Here is an 8,236-nt window from a genome sequence, read left to right on the forward strand (position 1 = left end):
GCAAAGAGGAACAAAAGTCTCCTTCCTAAGTAGGCAGAGTCTGTGTCTCGAAGTTCTTTCAACTGAAACCCGCCGTTACTGCGCTGAAGCCCCATTGATGTGGGGGAGGAGAAGTGTTCTTACAGTCTGATGATTCAGTTTCAGGTTAGTGAGCTTGGGTCCCAGGCCGCGCCCTTCACAAGTGTTAATATTTTTTTTTCTCCCTGTAGGTGAGACAGGAAGGCTAGACAGGACTGGAGTGGGATAATTGCCCTTCCCCAGGTTGGATGAGGATCTGGTAGTCTTTTTCCTTAAAGAGTTAACCTTTGTTACAGAGAATGCGCTGAGAATATTTCAAAATGGTTGACTTTCTCCTCTTCTTGCCAGAAACTCAAGGGGATTTTTCTTTCTTTTTATCTTTTTTTTTTTCTTTTTTTTTTGGATTTTCACCATGAAGATCTGGTGGGGATCCTGGAGGTAATGAATGTGTGATTGTCCCCTCAGACTCAGCCCCCAGGAGCTTCTCATTCTCATGTGAGCCCACATCTAGTCCCTAGCAATTCATCAGAATTACCATGTAACGGTTTGTGGCTCCAGTGGCTTCTGCTTCAGATAAACTGATCTTGGCTGGATTCTGTGCACTTGAGCACGTCTCCAGATTTTACGGTTCTGGTTTGCCTTGTGACCTTTATTCTCTGATGAATCTAATAAAAGTTATTTTTACAGTTTGATTAGCTTTTTTTTCTTGTTGAAAGCACAGGAGTGATGAAATCCAGCTCTTTACATAACAAAACTGAAGCTAGAAGTCCAAAACCATCATTTAAACATTTATTATGAAAATTTTAGAACACACAAACATTATAAAGAATAGTGTACAGAATCTTTGTATTCCCATCACACAATCAATCACAAATAAAATCATTTGTTGTGGCCATTAAATCATCAGCTGCTGACAGTGAGAGGAGGGAACTCAGGATACGGACAAGCAGGCAGCCCCAACAGTGCACCTGCAGGGAACTCAGGATGCGAAAGAACAGGAGACTGGCCCTAGATGGCTAGGTGTGTATCAAAGGAATGATTTCCATGAGCCTGGACCTCTGCACCTTCCCATAAATAGAAAAGGGCTAAATTCCTTAACTTGAGATTTCTAATTTTCTTCAATTAACAGTAATCTTTTGATGTTCCACCTACCTGCAAAAACTCATACGTTCTGGCTTCTACCTTGCCACATTGGAAAGCTTCTTAGAGAAATCTGAGATGCTGTGTCCTGGGCTCGAGTCCTAAGAAAATCCACTGAATAAAACCGAACTCTCAGCTTTTAGGCTGTGAATCTCATTTCAGCCGGCAAGACAAAGAATGGGACCTTGGAGGGTCTGTACATTGCCTTGTCTTCGTAAAAAAGAAGGTCATCTGCGCGTCTTCCTTAAGTCATGTGCAGAAAGGTGACTACGCAGTAAGACGCTTCCCAAAATTAAAAGGGGTAGGGAGTTCTTTTTCTTTTTTTTAAAGTATAGTTAATTTACAATGCTGTGTTAGTTTCTGGTGTATAGGTCAGTGATTCAGTTATAGAATATAATATATATATATTCTTTTTCATTGTAGTTATTAAAAGATACTGAATAAATTCCTCGTTGTTTTCCAGGAGCAGAGGACTCAGGTAGAGTTCAACATTATCATAAAGTTCCCATAAAGTATTCACTCACGATTTTAGCAGCACTGATGTGCATTTCCTAGATCCATTACTTCATTAAAAGGTGTACCTATTGAAAATATCAATCAATATTTATCCTATGTGATAGATCCAATGCTTTGTCTTTAGTGCATGTGTTATTTTGAGGTAAGTGTTTCTACTCCTCACTATTTAATTTTCCTAGCTTAGAGTTTGCATCTATTATGAATTAAATATTACGTAACTCCCAAAATGAACTCATTTTCTAAGCAATAAACATTAAAGTTCTTCAGAATGTTTGTGTAAAGTTCTGATTTTGAATTAGATACATAAAAGATGGTTTAGAATGTTTATATTGCAATGAGATAAATTAAGTCTTGGGAGGTTTTATGTGTTTGGCATTTTTGCTGTTTCTTAGTAGTTATATTTTTAAAAGACACTGTTACTTGGAAGATTTGAAAAAATAATCCACTTATCTTCCTACATATCTGAAATTTTTCTTATCACTGAAATATATAAAACTTTTTAAATCCATTACTGCTGAAATTAACTGTTTAATAAAATTAACCTCCACTCTTTCCTATTCTAATGAAAATTGAATTTTATTTTTTGCCTGTAATTTCTCTGCAATTTTTTCAGGCACCATCCAAATAATAGCTGGATATATAATGTTAGTTTCACATTATGCATCAAGCTGGGGAGGTGGCACTTTAAAAGAATGTTAGCAAACCATGTAGATATTTAGAAAATTATGAAGCCTTTATCTTGGCGTTCATATTCATCGTAATCATCTTAAGGCAATCATACAGTTGATGAAGAAAATTTACTCTTTATGTTACTATTCACAGCAATAAAAGTAAAGAATGGTAGAATTAGGAAATCACCATTTTGCAACCTCTAAGGAATAAATGGATGGAGACAATAGTCATGAGTAGCTGAGGACAACATACAGATATGGAAGACCATGGTGGAAGAACACACCACCATCTGTGAAGTAGTTTTGTGGCTTGAGATGCATAGATATAGATTCACTATAGATTAAACATGGATATGGATAAAGACATAGGAACAGATACACAATTTCCCTGTATTTCTACAAATTGGTGCTTAGATTCAGAGGCTTGAACAGACTTACCTTTCTCACTCAGATGCACTAACCCATTGTATTTCTAGTATTTCTTAAATAATCAAAGAATAATATCAATTATTTAATTATGGTGATTGAATTGATCTATTATATGCTCTTATCTTATGCTGACAAATACAAGTTTAAAATGTATTTTTTTAAGTTGTGTAATAATTGATTTTACCTCAACTGGACAGATCATATATGAACCTAAACTTGCAATTTTTTTATGATTAACTGTTCATGATCACATTCTGTCATAATTTCAGTTGGCCATCTAGGGTAGACATGTACATATACACTGGATCAAGGAGTGTCTGTGCTGGAAATGTCAAATACTGGTAATCATGATATTTAATGTGAACAATGTGTCTTATTCTACTACTCAGTTTGTATGCAAATTATCGCTTATGTTAATATTAAAGGATAAGGAAAATTGAAGGAAATTGACAAGGAGATTGGAGACTAAAGAAGCCATGTAGGTTTCTCAACATTACTTAATTAGGGAGGTACTAAAATGTAGTTCTGTTTGACTCCCATGCCCATATTTTTAGTCACAAAGATTAATTTATCCTGAGTGCTAAAGTTAATTTCAGTGACAAGTCACATATGAGAACCATCTTGAACATTAAACATAAAGTTCTCCTTGCCTTAGCACACAATATGTTTTAAGATGACCTGATTATTTCAAATAATACCTATACACTTACTGTATGACTCGGCTCTTCTGTTCCTGCATATTTACCCAAGAGAAATGAAAACATCTTTCCACATCAGAACATGAACAAACCAAAAGCTGTATTAGTCTTACTGCAGTTATAACAAATGACCACAAACTAGTGGCTTAAGACCACACTAGTTTATTCTTTAGAGTTCTGCAGGACAGAGTCTAAAATTAAGGGTTGGCAGGGCTGCATTCCTTCTGGAGGCTTCAGGGAAAAATCCACGTCCTTGCCTTCTTCAGCTTCTAGAAGCCACTTTCATTTCTGCTCACGTTGCTCCTACTACTGCTTCTGTCATAACATCCCCTCTTAGATCATAGCAATATACTCACAATAGCCAAATTTTTTCTTTTATTGAAGTATAGTCAGTTACAATGTATCAATTTCTGGTGTATAGCGTGAAGCCCCAGTCATGTATATATATACATATATTCATTTTCATATTTTTTTCATATATAAAGGTTATTATAAGATACTAAATATAGTTCCCTGTGCTATGCAGAAGAAATTAATTTTTAATCTATTTTTATATATAGCAGTTATCATTTGCACATTTCAAACTCCCAAATGTATCCATTCCTACATAGCCATTAGATTGTTTACTATGTCTACAGTATGGAAATTCCTCAAAAGACTAAAAATAGACTTACCATGTGATCCAGCAAACCCACTCCTGGGCAAATATTCAAAGAGAACTCTCACTCAAAAAGATACATGGTCCCCAAAGTTCACAACACTATTTACAATAGTCAAGACTTGGAAGCAACCTAAATGTCCATTGACAGGTGACTGGATAAAGAAGTTGTGAAATACTTATACAATGGAATACTATTCAGCCATTAAAAAGAATAAAATAATGTCATTTACTGCAACATGGATGGACCTGGAGATCATCATTCTAAGTGAAGTAAGCCAGAAAGAGAAAGAAAAATACCATATGATATCACTCCTATGTGGAATCTAAAAAAAAAGAAAGAAAGAAAGAAAGAAAAAGTAAAAAGAGAATACTAATGAACATATTTACAAAACAAAAACAGAATAATAGTCAAATTGTTTTGGAAGCCCAAATATCTATCAGCAATTGAATGGGTAAACAAATTCTGATTTATCCACACTGTGGAATACCATTCAGCAACAGACAGAATCACAGTGAGGATTAATCCTGAATACACAACGCTAAGCTACATAAGCCAAATACAAAAGACCACAATAGTATGATTCCATTAATACAAAATTCCAGAGAAGTCAAACTATTGTGGCAAAAAGTAAATCATTTTTTCCCTAGGACCAGGATTTCAGTGAGGGGATTAACTGCAAATAGAAAAAGTTTTTAGAATGATGGACATGGTAGTGTTTAACCAACATTATAGAATTTTCACAACTCAGCAACTGTTTACTTAAATCAGATGGGTTTGAATTTGTGTAAGTCACATCTCAATAAAATTTTCCAGTGACTGGATTTGCCAATGATATAAACCTTGTCAACTTATGAGCAGTGAATTTCACCTTGTCCATAGTACAATACACATAGGATTAGTTAGAAGTCATCAGAAAGTCAAATTCACTAATAGAAATTAAAGTCAGACATTTTTCCTTTTAAAAACCTGAGATGAAGCATTCAAAAGTAGAAAATGTCACCAATAAAATTTCAAAGCTTCTTAGATAATTTTCTTTTCTTCTCAGCAGCCAAAACACCTGAGCCAAGGATTGTGTTCAAACTAGTTCCAGAAAAGTTATACAAAGGGTTTAAATGAAAACAAAGTCATTATTTTCTATAAAATTTAACCTGAAGATGATAGAAGCACAGAGAGGAAACCATAAAGTAAAATTTGGTGTGAATTCCTCAAGGAAATGAATATCAACAAAATGACTCTTATTCTTTATAACATCTTCATTTGTTAAACAGTTCAAAAATATTGTTTTGATATGAGGGAGTTAATTTTGTATAGTGCTATAGGCCAAAACACCAAAGAGATTTTTTCTTAAATTATGATTATTATGATAAGCATAAAATGAACATATATGTCTGACTTTACGTAAATTAATAAAGTTTAATTTCTCTCCATTCTTGCCAAAGAAACCACAGAGCAACTTCAATTCATCTTTCTGCAGAATTATCTGAGAAACAGGAGCGATTAATTTGTGAGTTATTTACAAATGCTCACTGAAGCACATACGCTGCTGACTTACGTTGACAGCTAGAGGTCTATGAAAAAGACAGTGCTCACTCATCAAAGGGACATTATCACCATAAAGTAAGTACATCCTGAGTGTCTTAAAACTGTCACAGGAGGGTGATATGCATTAAAGGCACCTCATAACCTTAGAACCCTGAGCACCAATGGCTAAAACCATCTATTCCACTCAGGGGTGAAACATTACATAAATATTACCAATTAAATTACCCTGTGCCATTCATCAAGTATTGTCTTCAACTCATCCTTTAACCCTGCAACCGACCTAAGACTATCTCTTAGAATCCTACCACATGCATGTCTCTCAGCTGTATCCCTCTTTCCTTCCATTGTATCCGGACTGTTATACTGACCTCCTGCATACTGATCCCCCCATCTTTAATGGCTCCCTTCGACATGCTCCGCTACCATGAACCATCTAAAACTAAGTCTGGTCATATGACCTCCCACTTAATTCTTTCCCCCACCTCTTGATGCTTCCAGTTTGAAATTGGAATGTTTTGGCTTGCATTCAAGAATTCAAATGATCTGGCCCCTTACCCACCTTTCTAGTCTCATTACCCATCAGCTTTCCTCACGTCTCTACGGCTATAAACTCATTCAAGTGTGTTACCATTCAGAAATATTAAAATGCTTTCCATAAACACTCCAATTTATTGCACCCCTTGGATATTTTCTGATCTCTACCCTTTGCCTTGTCTTCTTGGTGAACTTTTAAAATATTTTTTATACACTCAGCTTAGCGTTACTTTCTCCCTGAGGCATTCTCTGTGTTATTGCTGTATTACTGGAAAAATTATTTTGTATTAATTACTTACAAACAATTTACTTTCTTGATCTTTTTACTTCTATACTGCAATTCTCTTGGGTAAAGGAAGTGTTTTATTTATCTTTGCAAACCTGGTGACTGGCACATAGAAGCCACTTATTGTATGTTGAAATGGGTCCTATTGACAAAATTCTGGATTAATGACAGCTTACATTTGATGGTTTCTAATGTCCTTTTCAAATGATGAATTCTTATATCTCCTGCATTTTTGTAACAGAGCTTCAGTTTGACAAACCCTGTCCCTTTCTAGTTTAATTGTCTTTGTCAGGAAATTTTTGATTATTATAAAAGATGATTATATATGAGGAAGAGCAAATGTAACACCCTCTTCTATTTTTTAACAGTGTATAAATATTGTAGAATATTATTCTTTCCCAATATTTCTAGATCTCTTAGGGCATTTGTAATATAAAACAAATATTAATTTAAGTTCATTCAATTTTCATGTATTTACTCTTAATCTGATTTATTAAAATATTCAAAAATTGTCACTAAACATAGAGTACTCACTCTGATGAAAACCAACATACTTGTCACTCTTTAGTTCAGCAGTGTTACTTGAATCAATTACCTTTTGAGAAGGGTACATTTCCAATGGCTTTTAGCTGAAATATTTTAAAAAAAATGTCTTTCCCTCAAGCTTTTTTTTTTTTTTTTTTTTTTTTGTAAAAGTTCAACATTCACTCTCTCTGCGTGGTGTGCATTTTAGTAACACATTTTGGGAACACTGACTCATTCATCCAATTTTGTATGTGGATAAAAGACTGAGAATCCTTGCCCTCATAAAAACCATCTAAAAGACACTCTGAAAAAGATTTCAATACCTCTTCTATTCAGTGAGATAAATGTTTATGGTTGTGTTTAAACAAGCTGATTTCTCATGCCTACCACACTATTCACAATGAGATTTATTACTCTTTCCTAACTAACTCCATGGTGCATAAATGAAGTTTATAGGAACTGTCAAAAGTTCTCTGTGAAATCCTTAAAAACAGAATCTTATGCCTGAAAATATAACTCTTAGGTGTATCAAGATAACTAGAAATACAAAAACAGATTTGTATTTTTAAAAAATCCAGATTTTCTCTGTAGGGACCTGCTCAATCTAATGATTAAGTGGTGGATGCAGACAAATGGTCTACCCTATGTAACCACCTCCCCCAAGGTGCGCCCTCGTTCTCCTCTGAGAAACCGTTCTATCAGTGCTTTGCTTTCCTTTATGTCTCTCTCGTGTCTTTTCATCTCTCCCTCAACACTAGCTTTTCCTTCCCTATACGTCCACTTTTTACCTCTATCCTTGAGAAAGTCTTTCTTTGACCTGGTTAACATTCTTTCTTTAATTGTCAGACGTCATTAAAACATAATTTATTCTTATTGCCTTCCTCTTCCTTTCACTCGCATGCTAACCTCTTGCAAAGTGGCTTTTATACAATTTTATAGGGACTTTTCTTAGCCGTCGCTGTCCTCAAATGCTCTGTTGGATTAGCTATGTTAGCATTATAAATACCTTTTTCTTCCCTTTCTGGAAATTCTTCCTCCCTAAATTACATGCAGCTGTATTCTTGGTTATTTTACTTGATGGAAATCTTGGGTGGGTGTAAAATTTTGACTGTCTAGGTCAAATTCTTAGTCCATCATCAGCTGCTGTGACCTAGCAAAGTTACTTGCCCTTCCTGTACCTAAGTGTCCTTAGCTAGGTCAAGGTTTTATCTTTAA

The sequence above is a fragment of the Camelus dromedarius genome, chromosome 12 (assembly GCF_036321535.1).
Source record: "Camelus dromedarius isolate mCamDro1 chromosome 12, mCamDro1.pat, whole genome shotgun sequence".
NCBI lineage: Eukaryota > Metazoa > Chordata > Mammalia > Artiodactyla > Camelidae > Camelus > Camelus dromedarius.